The 17,299-nt window shown below is 33.4% G+C and overlaps 1 protein-coding gene and 2 long non-coding RNA genes across 5 annotated transcripts in view; 2 read left to right on the forward strand and 1 right to left on the reverse strand.

Annotated features, from left to right (window-relative positions):
- LOC102623904 (probable disease resistance protein At4g27220) overlaps nt 1–17,299 on the reverse strand; it is a 90,958-nt gene that overhangs the window by 9,726 nt on the left and 63,933 nt on the right. The window lies entirely within an intron of this gene.
- On the forward strand, nt 1,906–4,609 carry LOC112498266 (uncharacterized). The gene is made up of 3 exons (XR_008055316.1): nt 1,906–2,541; nt 3,141–3,203; nt 4,385–4,609. It is a non-coding gene; the product is annotated as an uncharacterized LOC112498266 (long non-coding RNA).
- LOC127902763 (uncharacterized) lies at nt 6,842–9,244 on the forward strand. Its single transcript, XR_008055337.1, has 2 exons — nt 6,842–7,279; nt 7,580–9,244. It is a non-coding gene; the product is annotated as an uncharacterized LOC127902763 (long non-coding RNA).

Here is a 17,299-nt window from a genome sequence, read left to right on the forward strand (position 1 = left end):
ATGCCTTTTGAAATTTAAGGGTTATGTCAATTGAATAGAAAACTTGGAGGTAAACTTGTGGATGTTTTTGTTGATTATCAATTTATGCATGAATTTTTGTACGTTTACTTTGGTTTATAATTATTACTTTTAAACATTTTTATTGGTTTGATTTAGGGTCAATTTGGCAATCCTGTAGCTTTTAAAATAATTACAATTAGCTATGTTGTAGAAATTGATCAATCGTCAAGGGAATCAGCTGAACATTTAGTAAAATTTATTTTTAAAAGTACTTTTAGTTTTAAAAGCGTTGTATGAATAAAACTGTTACACTAAAAATTAAATGAATTGCCCACTTGGGTAAATAAAGCTATATATTACAACTGTTACACTAAAAATTAAATGTATCTTAAACCCAAACTTCTTCTTCTTCTTTTTTTTACTAACAAAATTAAAAACAATAGTGAACACATTCTTTAATAAACAATAAGTAATAACTAAAATCGTGTTAAATTTCTTAAAAACTTTCTTTCACAGTTTGCTAAATATTTTTATTAGTATTTTGAATAAATAAAAATAGTGGATTTAATTTTTTTTAAATAAACTTATTAGGTTCATGTAAAGATGTTTTTGTTATTTTAAAAAGTGTAGAAAGTACTCCTAAAAAAAGTGTAGAAAGTAAAACTTAATTTTTTAAATTTATTAGCTGAGTGCATAAATAATTGAGTGTTCATAATGATTTTTAAAGTATAGATAGTCAGACCCTAATATTTTTAATATTAGGATAGTTAGGATGGGACATGATAATATGTTAATGAGAATTAAAAAGATAATTAAGGGAGGCAATCGAGACATTCAGGATAGTTAGGATGGGACATGATTGTGAGCGGTTAGATATTGGTCCTAATTTTGATCACAAATATATAAACGGACGAGTTTATCTCTACTTACATTTCCATTTGATAATTAAGATGAGAGTGGAATTGCCAAATCCCAAATCATCCCGGACCACTGCCACCAAGGGCACTCTCACTAATAATATCTAAAGAAAAATCTACATCTATTTCATATTTTTTTTTAATGGAAAGAGCCCTCATGAGGCTTGAAATGGTATCCTAAATAATATTCAGAATATCAGGTCATGATTGGGTTTGTGACAAACAAATATTACATAGTTGGGATACGTAGTTATAGTGTCCCAATTTATGTAGTATCTATCATTTAGTGCACATATAAAATATTAATCGGCTTAATTAATTTCTAAAATTTAAATCTAATTAATAAGTGATACATAAATGCCAAGTGCAATACTGTATATGCAAATCATGTTTGTGGATCATTACAAAACTGGCTCTTGACTTCTAACTTTGTAATTATCAAATGCATTTTAATTACGTAGCAATCAACAAATCAAAGAAAGTGAGGCCTTCTTTGAGGAAAATTGAGGAAAGAACTGTAAATTGCCAGTAATTAGGGGATCAATTAGTGGAATACAGTGATATATTTGGAGATATTTGATTATTGAATGTGACTATTGGCACCCCTCTAAATACCACTTAACACCCCTCTTCTTTATTAACCCTGTTAAAATATTTAAAAATATTATAAAATTCTTTTAAAACTTCTTAAATAATAAAATTACCCTTAATTAAAACTTATTAGTATAAACATCATTCTTTAATTATTTTTTTATCTTTATTATTAAACCTCATTTCAACAACGTAGTTTCTTCTCTCCATCGTAACCGCCAATAATAAGTTTTTTACTAGAGAATAAGAGGAAAAAGCAATCTTTTAATTTCTAAAATGTTGGATTTTAATGTAATAGCCCGCACCCGATTATTTTTGATTCACCACTTATATAAATTGAGCGCGATTATAAGCTCGAGTAGTCAAATTTTATTTACGTCACGGGACCGGTATAAGTTTAATTTGTATCAAGCTTAAGTGGGAAAAATAAAAGAGAAAGAAAAAGAATTCGGGTTCCATATAAAAGGAGGAAGCTGGTTTTCAAAATGGGAGAGAGAGAAGGAATGAGAGAGAGGAGCACGCGGGAGAGAGAGAGAGAGATAGAGTTGACCCGAGTTCGAGCCGGATCCGACCCGGAACCCGCAACTTTGACCCGACGAGTTCTCCCGTTTCCGGCCACCTTACCGGCCGTGCTTGGTACCGATTCGAAGGTTGAGAGACGAGTAACGTATCCATGCCATCCTCGTTGCCGGAAACCGACCAGAACGCCGGCGATTTGAGCTCGAAAACTCGCGGCCAAACCCTTTTTCGCCGCCGTCGATTTCGCCGGAGTTTGGGCTCACTTCTAGCTGGGTTCTACTCCTCACGTCACCAGCATCATTTTCCGACCAACCTCGTCACCTGAAACGGCCGGATTATCGCCGAACGACCACCGGAAAGTTTCGGATTTTTGGAGCTTCGATCCGCCGTCCTCGCCGCGCGTGGGAGGTCACCACCGCCACCATTGGACTCAGCGTGGCTTGAACTTTCAGTTCTGAGCTTCCCGTCGCCGTCGGATGAATTTCGGTGACCGTTGACCGGCAAGGGCATTTCGGTAATTTCACAGTCTAAGGACAATTTTGTAATTTCAGATGTTGTGGATATTTTGGTAATTTCTGTAATTGAGGATAAGTTGGTAATTTATGGTTTTGAGGTTAATTTGATAATTTTGATATGAGGGTATTTTGGTAATATTGAATTCAAGGGCAATTCGGTAATTCATAAAACTTGAGGGTGAATTTGTAATTTATGGAATCATTGGACAAATTGGTAATTTTAAATTAGGGCAGTGAGGTAATTTGAGATTACGATAGTAATTCGGTAATTTAAGTCGATAAGGACATTTTGGTAATTTTACGTGCGGATGGTAATTTCGTAATTTTTGACATTTTGGTTATTTATGTAACCTGAATTGAGGACAATTTGGTAATTGACGATTATGAGGATAATTTGGTACAATAATGATGTTTGAGGATAAGTTGGTAAAATATTGATGTTGGGGGGTATTTTGGTAATTTTGGCATGTAGGGGCATTTTGGTAATTTTACTCATGCCGGAATAGTTTATCGTTAATAGATATTTGTTTCGAGATTTATGATATTAATTGGATGTATTTCAATTTATGGAGAATGATTATGTCGTTTTCTTGATTAGGAGGATTCGCGAACGAGAATTAACCCGCGGACATTGTCGACACCGAGCTTGGACATTGTCACTGTGAGTGGAATATACAAAACCTATTTTTAAAGTACATGATGATTTTATGATACAGTGCAATATGTTTTGATAAATAAGTATTTGATGCTTCGATTTAATGATTTTTTTGAAAATTGATTTTTATTTATGTGTTGATATTTATTGTTATTGAGAATGAGTTTGATTAATGATTTTACTATCGTTTTTTTTGTAAAGGCATGATATTAGAATTGAGCAGATTTGAGATATGTTGAATAGAAAGAAAATGAGATTTCAGATGTGATTATATGTTTATGTACATGTGTATAAATGTTGTTTTTGAAATCATTAGATAGTACCCTTCCCCTCCAGATACAGTGATACAAATGACATGAGATGAGAGGCCTTTGGGGCCCGTCTGAACACACATAGAGGCTTTGGGCCGTGTGTTTGGGCGCTTTTGCCTTTTGGGGGCATATGCATGCGGTATGATTATTACAGTGATACAGATATTGAGATACAGTGATACAGATATGGGCTACATACAGTTATTGAGATACAGTGATACAGATATGGGCTACAGACAGTTATTGAGATACAGTGATACAAATCAGTTATTGAGATACAATGATACAGATATGGGATACAGATCAGTTATTGAGATACAGAGATACAGTGATACAGATATGAGGTACAGCCAGTTAAGATACAGATGAGATACAGGCCTTTGGGGCCCGTCTGAGTACACACAGAGGCTTTGGGCCGTGTGCTTGGGCGCTTTTGTCCTTTGGGGACTAGATTATGCATGCATAGATATGATGAGATATGAGATAGTATTTCCCTGTCTATCTGTGTAGCTCCGGGGCGTGACGTTACCCAGATAGTACGTCATTGCCCGTCCGTTGAGGTCCGGATATGACGAGATTATTTCCCTGGGTACTTGTTTTATGATAGTTTTGGTAGTCAGTATTTGATATGATAAGTATTATGTTTCCATCGATTTTATGCAGATTTATGTAATATAGTATTTCAGTGATTCATTTGAATTAAATAAATTAAATAAGTTTATGTAAGTTCTTATGATATTTTGATGAAATTGATTTGAGAAAGATTGAATCATTTTAAATAGATTTATTTATTTGTCAAAAACTAATATCCACTCACTGAGCTCACTGAGTTTTATACTCATCCTGTTTTTATTATATTTTCCCCCCCCCCCTCAGGAGATTTACAGGTACATCAGTCAACCTAGTAGCGAACGTTAGTTTGATATTGTGGTCACGTGATGATGCTAGAAGTCGTGGATTTTTATTATTATATTTGGGATTTGTGTTATTATTTTATGTTATTGAGGATAATCGTTGTATTTTAATATACGGATGATTTTGGTGATATTTGATGAGTTGATTTAAGAAGTTGGTTATGGAAGATGTTTGGTTATTAAATTATTTCGGGAGTATTATTTTGTCATTTGCAGGGTTGGATATGTTTTATTTATAAGGGAGATGTTGCCGAAATTTTTATAGAATTCTTAAGCAGATTGATTTAATTTTACGAGTTTAGATAGACTCGTCCTGGGGAGTGCGGGGCGGGTCGTTTCATTTAATCTTAGATACCACCTTCACGAAAGGTTGCTTTAAATCACTGTCCCAACCTCATCTGCCTCGTTCTATGTCTTGTTCAATCTATTATTCACTCCATTGTGAGCTTTAGAATCATCAGCTTCACCCTCAAATTCATTCATCTCATTCTTCTTATTCTCCCCTGTGGCATAAAATTCATCCTCGTCATCACTGCTGCTCATGTACTAATAATTTGCCTCTACCCTTGATGCTCTTGGATCATATTCTTCCTTGGATTTAGATTTCCTCATTGCATTTTCAAGATCACTAAACATGTTTCCCGACTTAGAATATTTGTTTTTCATTTTTCTACTAAAATCAACTTCCACATTTCTCTTCCAACCTTCATTTTCTCGAGCTCTTCCAAACTTGTCTTGCTTCCCTTTTAAATGAAAAATATGTCTTAATAATAATTTTTAAGGCAAAAAAAATTATTGACTGTTGAGGTGGGGGTTTAATTATAAACTATCCTATTATGTATTTTTAATAAATGTTAAAATTGTAAAATAATTATAAGGGTTTTAAGAGGTATTTGGAGGATGCCAATAATCCTACTCTTGATGATTCAGCCATCAACTCTAATTAGGTAACCAATAATTGACTGTATCTACGATAGGCAATAACTTTAGCATTTCTCTTGTGCAATAATAATACAATATTTTCTTATTCTTTCGTCCAAATTAATGTGATATAAAAGTAAAAGAGTAAAGTATCTTAACTTGATTGAAATTTATTTTTCTCTTTAGTTAATCTTAATGATAAGAGTGAATTTATTGATGAAAGCGGAAAAATGTCACTTGGATTGATGGACATTTGGAATAGATAATGTGATAATATTATGATGTTTTATCAATATATTGTTTGACAATATTATAAATGATTAAGTTAAGACCCAAATGTTGGATCCCAAACAATATTCTTTCATTTATATATAGGATAAAAGTAGTGTTTATACATAGAATTTGTACGTTTAGTTTTATTTATTTATGTTTTTAAAACAATACAACGTCTCAACCTAACATATAAATAGTTTGATATTAAAAAAAAATGAAAAATTTGCAATTATTTCTCATGAAATAAGAATATTCAAAATATCCCTAAATTTTTGTAAACCTCAATTACCCACATTGATGGGAGTGAATTGATGATTTTTTTTTTTTGGTCTTTTTAACAAAAATAGAGATAAACTAAAATTTATAATAATTTAGGAGAATTTTAAAGATTATTATTTCTTGAGAAGATAATGTAAAATTAACCCCACAAGAGCAAAGAGTTACTATTGGATGTCACAAAATATATAAAGAATTAATGTCGTGTACAATAAACCAAGATGCATGCACTGCAGTGGCTAGCAAGGTCATTTCATTTCATCCTCCTTGGAATTTTCTCGAAGGTACAGATATTTGTTGCGGCAATGGAGCTGGCTTTTGTTGACAATTTACATCAAGGTTGCTACTTGCCACTGACATTTTCCTTGGTCCAATTTCCTTTCCCATTTTCATTACTGTTTGTTGCCATTATGACCTACATTAATAATTTGCCACTCACCTTGAGCTACATAAGTACTTTAATTGAGTATAAAGTGAGACAATCGTACCACACTCATCCAATTAAAATAATAATAATAGAGTAAGGACATCGTCATTCTTATAATTTGTTTAAACGGGTCACATATATATTTATATATTTAGATTTTGTTATCTTAAATAAGATAACATATATCAATAAATGATAAACGATTGTAAAAATATAAGATAATATATAATATTAAAAGTACCAACAAAGTGTTGGCTCCGTTGATAATGGAGTCCCCTTAAGTGGCTTAACTGAGTTTGTTTTTCAGTTCGAGTCGCAGAAAAGTCGCCTTTATTGGGAGAATCTGTGCCTCTCGGTTCGAGTAGGGACTTCTAGTATGAGTTGTGGTGCGGGCTTAAAAGTATCTCCCACAGTTGGGGCCCTCCCTAAAATCTATTATGTCTATTACCTTATTATATATAAATTTTTTTAAAATGACTCCTTTCAACCCGTGAGTTTCATTAATTTACATGGAATTTACAGTAATTTGCTACATTGAAAGCTCGTTCTCAAGAAAATGACCAACAAATTAAGTTCGACATTAGCTGATGAAAATTCATGGATAATATGAGACATATTGACACATCACCTAATATGAATGCAAAAGCAGCCATTACGCATGCCACTGACTTCTAACTTTGTAACCCTGAGTTGCTTTTGTTACCCTTTATGTGACGGCCACGCTGCTGTCACATATGTTGCTAACCACGTGACGGTAAAGAGCCGTTCGGTGTAGTACTATTTTAGAAATTTAAATTTATTTCCAGTTAGAAAACTATTCGCTGGACTAGCCACCATCGTAAACCTAACTGGTTGCCGGCGAACGGCGTAAAACACCGGGCATCTTGTTCAATATTTTTGTCCCGCCAGCAATATTTTTTTATTCCTACAAGTTGAAGCCCCTGTGTTCTTGTTCCATTGGTGAGTTTGCTCACTCAAATTAATTTTGTTCTGCGGAATTTACAAAGTTCAAATGGATTCATTTGAATTACTATTGAATTTAGCTTTAATTTCAATATCCATTCTAATGTTTTGCTATTAGATTTAGTTTAATTTTATGTTTAAAGCTTCTACAATGAATAGCGGAGCTTGGGTTTTAGTTTCATTTTCTGGATAACTTGTTTTAGTTTATCTTGTATGCTCACCAAGTGCTTGTTATATTGTCTGATAAGTTATATACATTGCTGATTCTATATTAATAATGTTACGTTCTATTTTCAGAAATTATAATACAAAAGTTTTTACAATGGCGTGCATCTACAAACTGAATTGACTTGTAGAATAAGAGCTTGGAGTAAATGAAAGTTCATATTGTGTAAGAGCATGTAGATGTAAAGCATCGTGACCATTTCTACAAAGTGCTTTCATTCTGTTCAGATTCTCTTCTTGAACTTTGAAAGGTGCCTCGTTCAAGTCCTAGCTATAACTACTAGCTTTGATTAATTAAGTTCCTATACTAGCTGAAACAGATTTATTTAATTAATTAATTATGTATGTACTAATTATATTGAAAGTATATGAAATTTTTTTTAACATGAATGACTTCTAAATGACTTAAAAACCTAAAGGATGTGTGAAATAATGCTCATTTCACTTGAATGAGCCTATTAATACTTTTATGTCTATGATTTTCAATATTGGCTTAAGCATTTCAGTTAAGTGGTTTACCTAACAGAGAAAAAAATTTAATAGAAAACTTCAGAGTTCTAACAGAAATATAGTTCACTATGCAGATATAGTTATTTTACGGTATACAAATCAAGTTGTCCTAATCTCAATGTCCTATGACCGATTTTATTTTGTATAGTCATTAATTTTTGCCTTGGTTTTTTGTGTTTATGGGTATGAAATAGTGGGATTTGGTGTACCTTAGCATCTTTTGAAAATTCTCTTTCAGTGTGGCCAACAGAAATATACATATAATCAAGTTTCTTAATCGTGTATATTAGTTTTGGGTATGAATGTTCCTATTCTAGTTCTAGGCAAAGCTTCTTTGTTTTGGTCTTCAGATTTCCAGTAGGTTAAGTTAATCAACTATCATAACTGGCTTAACTAGTTATTGTCTGCCTTGGCCCCATTACCCAGGCCATTATATTGCATAGCATAAGGAATAGTGATTAGGTGATTATTAGTGATTTCTTGAGCTTATTATTGACCAAACAAACATATTCGCCTTTGCCCACAACTTAGTTTGATTAGTTTTAGACCACAAAGAGCCTTGATCTATTCATTGGCTATATTATTTTTATTTGATTTTTCTTTCAACAATATTGTTGATTTCTTATAAAAATATCATTGGTTTTTAAACACCTAATCATTGGCTATATGAAGCAAATTAAAACTGAGGCTTTGGATCAATTTCTTCTAACAAGATACAAATGAGCATAACCTTTCTCCTCTAAGTAAATTTTTTTAATATCCTTGATTTGTAAGGATCTGGAGGCCTGAAATCCTCTAGATTTTTTTTAACACTGTCAATGTTCTTTTTATTCTGAAAAGGAAATAAAAGGTTTTATCTTTCATACCCTAATAGTAAGCTGGCCTTGTCTTAACATAGCTTCTTGAGGATTTGCAAGATTCATAGCTCCCCCAACCCCCCCCCCCCCCCAAAAAAAAGAAAAAAAGAAAAAAGAAAAAAGGAAGATTTTGCAAGATTCACCACCAGGTTTTTTTTTTTAATTTATTAATTGTGTACGTACTAGTTATATGTTGAAAGAATAGGCAGAAGTATTTCAACATGAATGACTTAAAACTTATTGCTCCGTAAACATAATCTGCATCAGTGCGAAAATGTATTTATCGTTTGTACTTTTTATGGTTTTGCTTAAGAAATGATATGTGAAATGATGCTACATTGTATCAGGAATAAATTGAAGAGATTTATGATATTTATGTGTTATTCCAATTTCAGATTCAATTTTAAACTTTTCATACGTGCATTGAAAGCTTAGACTTGTTTAAGAAATTTTTAATAGACACATGTTTTATTAGTGTCATCTTTGGATGATAGTGAGGATCATATGTCTATTAATAATTCTTGAATTGTCCAGTCTTGGACAGTTTGGGAATGCATGGTTCTCTCTGGTAGCTAGTAGCTGACGTTTTTTTCCCACGTAAAAATGGGTTTTTCGGTAGCTGTTCCTCGTGTTCTCTGGGTACGTACTAGGTGAATGGGTGTCATGTGTTGTTTTGGCATAACGCATAAACACTTAAATGGCTATCTCGTGAGCTTGGAGAATTATAGGGAGATGGTGCTGAAATTTTTATAAACGTAGAAGAAAACTTTAGGTACTTGAAATTGAAGAAACTTATGCATTCTTGAGTGGGATATGTAGGATTTATCACTTACCTTTGGTAAATATGAAGGGAATGTTGACTCCTTGAAATATGCCCAAACCCATGGAGTATCTAAATAAGTCTGAAAACCAAACACTGTTACCTACTAGACTACAAAGCAGAAAAAATTTCTTGACTTGCTCACCTTTTAAATAATTGAAACTCAGCTCAATACTTGAATAAGTCTCTGCGGGCACACCTTCGAAGTTTACCATTGAAGGCGTTCGGAGCTCTCGCAAGGCATTCTTCCATTCACGGAGACTTGTTTCTCAGTGCCCTCGCTACAGTAGTCAACGCAATTGGCAAACCTCCACATGCCTTAGCTACATTAATTGCTGTAGACTTGAACTTACAATTTTCAACATCATCACCATTCATTATCTTAAACAATCTCCAGGCTTCTTGTTCAGTTAGATTGCCAATCAAAAAGTTATCTTTGGAGCCCATACTTAAAAAGCACATTATTATCTCTTGCTGTCAGCAACAGTCTACATACTTTATGATTATTGCCAAAAGGAATTCCAACCGTCTCCAATTCAAGATGTTTCCAGATATTATCTAGAATCACAAGAATCTTATTCTCACTCTTCAATCGTTCATACAGCTTGCTAGCTCTTCTATATTCAGCTTCATCGGACAACTCCAGACCTAACTTCTCTGCAATTTCCCCTTGAATCTTTTTTATCTCTGGAGTTTATGAAACCTCTGATAAAACCACCCGATAAAACAGCTTCTTTTCCCTGGCTTGCCTAGCAAACTCCTTCACCAGTGTGGTCTTTCCAATGCCGCCTATGCCGTACACCCCAATAATGCTGACATTCGCCTCCGTCAATGCATTTTTTATAGACTGCAAAGTAGAAAGTCTTGATTCGAAGGCCTCGTAACCATTGCTAGACTTAAGCCATATCTGCTCCCGAATGGTACGGTGGGAAACAGTATCAAACTTCTTAACTTCTTCTCCAAGCTCAATAATGGCCTTCACCTCCGTCTCTGCTTTATTGTTAAGCTGATAGCGGGTCTTCAAATTAGGACACAAGCCCTTGAGACAGCGCTTATTTGTTGACTCCTCATCTTCAATGAATTTGGCTGCCGGTCAATGATGCCGTTCGCACTAACCTGCCACTTTTCAACCTTCTCTTCAATCTCTTCCCCTTTTTCTTCCGCCTCTGAAACTCTGTGCTGAATGCTCGTACGTTCAACCTTCAACTTCTCCATTTCCGCCTTGATATTCTCAAAGTTAGCATTGTAGTTCCGCTTTCGCAAATGCACAAGTTGGCGTTCAGTTGGAGGAGCCAAGCATTTTACAAGTTCCAAGACGATAGTCACAATGATTTCCAGCATCTCGAATCCTGACAAAAACGTAGAAGCGAAGAAAGCCAAAGGAAAGTAAAAACAAAGAGACACCGATAGGACAGGCAGTTCGTGTTTTTCAGATGAAATGAAGGAAACAAGAAAAGGGTTTCTATCACGACGTAAAGAGCTAAAAGAGCTGATGGGTACAGAATAAGAAGTGAGACTGAGGGGTGAGCAAAGCTAAATAATAACAGAACAAGAACAATGACGAATAGAAGAAACAGTAGCAAAGAGCCGTTTAGATGATTAGAATGAAACTAAGCGACTGGAAAGAGTGGATGGTAGACTAAAGAGAAAGTGATTGATTATTTTAGGAGGCCAATTAACGTAATGACAGATCCGGTTTCGATGTTTGTAATTTGAGTATGAGGTAAATCGATTCTTTGTCGAGCCAGTCAAATACAAAGGCAAATTAGTAAAACACGAGCCAGCAACTTTTACTCACACATAAGCCAATAATATATTGAGATCACGCAACATTTCAATAAAGTTATCATCAAGTTTTAGCCTTCTTATTCAATGAATTATAGCATTATCTAGCTCTGTATTTTTCAAAAAAAAAATTATTCAAAAGATGTCTGTCATTAATTTTTCAATGATTAAAATTATAATTTTGTTTAATATATATAACGTAAAATTTAAAAAGAATCAGACATGCATTAGGGTAAAAATAAAAAATATGGAGGTAGCTTTTAACTAGGTAATTGGCTCAACTATGGATCAGTGTGGGATCATTATTTTTCTTATAAAAAAAAATTCCAGCCAAACAATTGTCGCAAAATTTTAATATAAATTACAAAAAAAAGACAATATTTTCTAAAATCATAAAAATAATTTATATTTTGAATACCTGTAAATAAACCACTTAGAAAGCTATCGAAACACGAGATCCTATTGTTAGTAAAATCATTTTTCAAGCAAATGCAGTGACAGATCTGGTTTTGATTGTCGTGACTTGTGGCTGTAAGTACGGATGAATGACTCTCTAGTCCAGAACAACTTGCGCATGACATTTTAGTATTAAGCAATTTGGGTGTAATGTTGTCGTTTTTCAAGACTTGACATTTTGGGGTAATCTGAATTAACAATGCACATCACTTGTTTGTCACAATGTCCAAATAAATAATTTTTTAAAAAAAGTTATTTTCATTCTTTCTTTTCAGGTATCCTAATTCCTTTTGCAGTTTGATTCCTCTTTTCCTGGATTTTGTTCCTTCCATTAAACTAATAATTTATTTAAGGGTAATTAAGCATCAACCCACAATTGTTCAGTATTTCACACAGCACACCCACATCTTTCGACCATGTGCACCTCGCCCCATTTTCGTTAAAAAATCAACTATCAACTAATTCTAACTATTTAGGCTGTTATAAATTTAAAAGACTATACTACCCTTTTTTTGAATGAATTGGGTATATAAGTACTAAAATATCCTTACAAATTGTAAAATTTATATCAAAAAGAGAAAAATTTATTATAATATTTTTAAAATTATATCGAAACGATTTTTTTTCCAGATTATGAACCCAAGATTATAAACCTAGTAAATTACAAAATCAGAGGCAAAACATGATTCCAATGTGAAAGAAGAAAATCAAACACACATTCATCAATATGTTACAAAATAAGTCCAATAATCCCACCAAAACAAATAAAACCCAATAAGAGAGAAACCCGAAACTAATGATACCAAAATCCCTGACAGCAAATTTCATTGTAAAATTTTATTACAAAATAAATTCATACTAAGAAAATTCAATAAAAAGAAACCCAATAATAAAAAATCCTAAAACTAAAGATATCAAAACCTAAATTAAATTATAGAGGCGGTGAAGGAAAAAGGGTTTCTTTTAATTATATATATTATTTTAATCTTGTGTTAATTACCATTCTACCCTTCTTTCCGTTAACGTTAGATTTGAAAGAAATGGGGGTGGTGGACAAGGTCAGAAGATTGGAGGCACAATGCAAAATGTCGAAACAATTGGGGCTAACGCTAAATTACACATTATTTAAATTAAATTATCCTAATTGTATTTGAGTGTGACTGTGACCAGAACCGTTACAATCACTTAGTATTTTATTAATTAATTAACAATTAGTTTCATCATTAGACGGTACTATGATAGTTTTGTCACTATGTTTGGTACCATCTCTTAAATCGTGTAACAAAGATTTCATGAAAAATTAGAAAACAGCACGACATGATACAAACTCTTTTTTAATACATGTAGAGCTTTTTTGTATTTAAAAATAGTTACACAGATCCTGAATTTGTGTGTCCCTCAATAAATTTTCATGATCATTTTTTAAAATAAGGGATTTTTGTGATTATTTTGCCACGTCCAAGGATGCCGCTGTTCTTGTCACCAAAAATTATTCTCATTAAGAGTCATGATTAATTGGATGTCAGCAATGAGGGCATGTAATGAAAGTTTTTTGTTTTGCATGGGATTCAATAATTTTAATTACCATGGTGGTGACAGACCCAGCTGGAAAATCAACTGATTTTAGAATTTTGTTGAAAATTCTTTAAATGATCACTATATCTCTAGTTCGACTATATCCTTAAGCTTATTGATTATTTTGTATTGATTTTGTTACTTCTTTTCTAAGTACTTATATTTAAGCATTGAAATAGGATTGAATAGACAAAGACTATTACTTGAGCTGAAAATTTTTCAAGTATGGCGGAGGGGAAAGTGAGGGAGCCGCTATTGAAGAAGAAATATTATGAGAACTGCTCAGGCTGTAAGGTGGATAAGCTTAAAGAGTCGGAACGAGGCTTACCAATTCGTAAGCTTTTAATTATTTGGATTGTTGTGCTTGCAACTGCTAAAATTTTCAACTTCAACTCGATATAATGATTTTGGAGAGAACCATTTACAATGATTTTCAATTCTTTTGTGATTTTTTTTTTCAGTTCTGCCGGTCGCATCTCTCTGATAAATATAAGAAAATTTATGGTGAGTGGATTATTATTGCCTTCAGCGTAGTAGTTATTAGTGAGAAAATTTATATTTTCCTATCATGCTTGGTGGTTTTCTGATAAATATAAGAAAAGACAAGTTTTATATGTCTAATGATTCATTGCTTTTTCACAGCAGTCATTTATGATTTCTTTTCAGATTAGGGATTTTCACATTGCAAAAAAGGAGGCAGGTATTGTATTCTATGCTGGTTACGTGGGTGAGTTATTCTATGTTTTTTTATTGTATTTAATAAATGACACACAGTATGGAGTCCGTCTTTGGTACGAATGTCGACACCTTATAAAGTGCAGACTCAAGCTTTTACAACTCTACAAAGACATTCTACCGAGAATTTACAACACTGTAAACGCACTGTACAAACGCTTCACAATGTCTTTACAACTGTAAAGGGCCAAGTCTATGCTTTAAAAAGTACATATGTTCGCACCTGAAACGATTTACATATCTACATGTACGGATGTATATATGTATGTATGTGTGTATGTATGTATGTATGTATGACCAATATAACACTTCAAATTCCTCAAGAAGTTATCCTAACAAACCTCTTAATACCATGATGAAATTGAAGTGACGCAGCGGTTTGCTAGATGTCGCTCTAACTTGCGTACTCACGAAGAGAAAAAAGGTATAACAAATTCTGAAATAGAATTTGAAACGAGAAAACTCAAATTTTTTATTGAAGATTGGATGCCATTTACAATGGATTTAGCACATATTTATAGTACTCATACTCAGCTCCACCTACTACATTCCACTCAATAAAACACATCAACTCTAATCCACTAATAACACTCAACACACCAACTGTAATCCACTATTTGGGCCCTCATTCCACTCAATAAAACACACCAACTGTAATCGACTAATAACACTCAACACACTAACTGTAATCCACTATTTGGGCCCTCATGTTTTATGTTGCATCAGTTTCTCCCCCTTTTAAAGACAACTCATCCTCGAGTTAGTCAAGTAATTTGTTTTGGACCATGATACTCGTACAAATCTTGAACATTGAAAGTGTTAGAAATGGCAGTGTTCGGGAAGATCGATGATATAGACATTATCATTAATCTTTTAAAGGATGCGAAAAGGACCAATTTTCTTCTACTTGAGCTTACTGTATTCTCCTGTGGGAACTCATTCTTTGTGCAGATATACCATGAAATAATCACCCACTTTATATGACTTGAATCTTCTGTGCTTGTCAGCAATAGCTTTGTATTTTGCGGTAGATTCTTCCAACTTCTTTTATACCTCTCCATGTACGTCGATCACTTTATCGATTAGATGATCAGCAACGACGCTCATTACAGGAAGCTTTGGTAAAGGAACCAAGTCTAAAGTGTGCAATGGAGGACAAATATAAACAACTTCAAATGGAGATTTCCCACTAGAACGATTAGGCACATTGGTTTAAGCAAATTCAGCTTGTGGTAAAACATTCTCCCATTGTCTTGGGTTTTCTTTAACTAAGCATCACAAGATATTACCCAGTGTGCAATTGGTGACTTCAATCTGCCCATCTGTTTGTGGATGAAAAGTGCTACTAAATTGTAAAGTTGTATCAAGTCTTTTCCACAAAATAAGCCAAAAATGACTAAGAAATTTGCTATCTTGCTCAGAAACTATTGTCTTTGGCAATCCATATAGACGAACAATTTCTCGAAAGAATAGTTGGGCAATGTAGGTGGAATCCAAAGATTTCTTGCATGGAATAAAATGAACCATTTTAGAAAAATGATCTACCACAACAAAGATAGAATTTGAACCTTTCTGTGTTTGTGGTAATCCTAAAATGAAATCCATGGACAAGTCTTCCCAAGATGCATTTGGAATAGGAAGTGGCATGTATAACCTAGTATTCTTAGCTTGTCCTTTTGCAGCCTGGCATGTATAACAACGTTTGACAAATTTCTCAATATCACATTTGAGATGAGGCCAGAAATATCGAGCTTCTACTAATGAAATGGTTTTGTCATTTCCCATGTGACCTCCTAAACCTCCAACGTGTAGCTCTTGAATGATGTGTTCTCTTAGTGATCCTCGTGGAATACATCACTACTATAAAAATGGTCTTTACTGACACTTGTCTTGTGACACTTTATTAACAAGTATCAGTAATTACATGTGATTGGGGTATTTTCTGTGTTTAACAGATAAGTATCACAAATTTCTAATACTATAGCGTCTGTAAATTAAGTATCAGAGATATATGACATTAAGGTATCAGTAATTAAAAAAATAAAATTTTAATTTTGTCTCCACTGGGAGTCGAACCTCAGACTTCTGAACTTTAGCTTTTTAATTTTAAACGTTAAACCACTAGACCACAAGTTGTATGCAATTTTTTAAAATTAAATTAAATTATCTAGAAACTGTCTTAATGAGGTGTACATGGAAACCGAAAGTCTAAAAATTTTGACGAGCAAAAAATCTATCCCCACCGCCATTTTCTTCTTTGAACCAAAGCTCTCTTCTCTCTCTCTTCCCGCCTCTCTCTCTCTACCTCTCTCTCTAATAACGATCTACCTCACAAGCCGCTGCTGTAAATCTTCAAAGCCGCCATCCTTGAGCTAAAATACCCCTAGAAAGACACCTAGAAAGTGTTGTGAAGAGCTTAGCCAAAGTTAGGGTTTGAAAGTCAGATTCAAAAAATTAGGGCTTTTTTTGTTCAGGGTATTTTATTGTTTTTAATGTGTAGATCAGAGAGAATGAATTTGTCGTCGTCGACGAAACCAATATCAGTTATAGAATCCACAAAGGTTGATATACAAAGAACCTGTGACTTAGAAAAGGTTTTGTTTCATCTTTATCTATAATTACTTTATATATATATATATATATATATATATATATATATCTGAAACCCTGATTTTGATTTCCTTTGGGGTTGATGTTTTTGGTTGAAGCTGGGCTTTATGAAAGCAAAGAAGAAGCAGCGAAGAAAGAAGAGGTTCTCGGTCGAATTAATCAGGCAAGAATTTTTTAAAAAAAATTATGAGTGATTTTGAAACTAAGATCACTTCTTGTGATATGTTTGTTATTGTTTGGTTCATTCTTCATTTTGTAATTTGGTTATGAATTGAGCTTGTTTGAGTTTTGTTGGTTATCTTAGAGATTTTATTTTGTTAGAGAATTCAGTGATTTTGTAATCAGGAAGTTTTGTGGGTGTGTTTGGATTTGGGTGTTCTAGGGTTTGCGAACTTGAATGAGGTTTGATTTGGTGAAATTGAAATTGATGTCAATTTTGAGCTT

This window comes from Citrus sinensis, chromosome 5 (genome assembly GCF_022201045.2).
Source record: "Citrus sinensis cultivar Valencia sweet orange chromosome 5, DVS_A1.0, whole genome shotgun sequence".
NCBI lineage: Eukaryota > Viridiplantae > Streptophyta > Magnoliopsida > Sapindales > Rutaceae > Citrus > Citrus sinensis.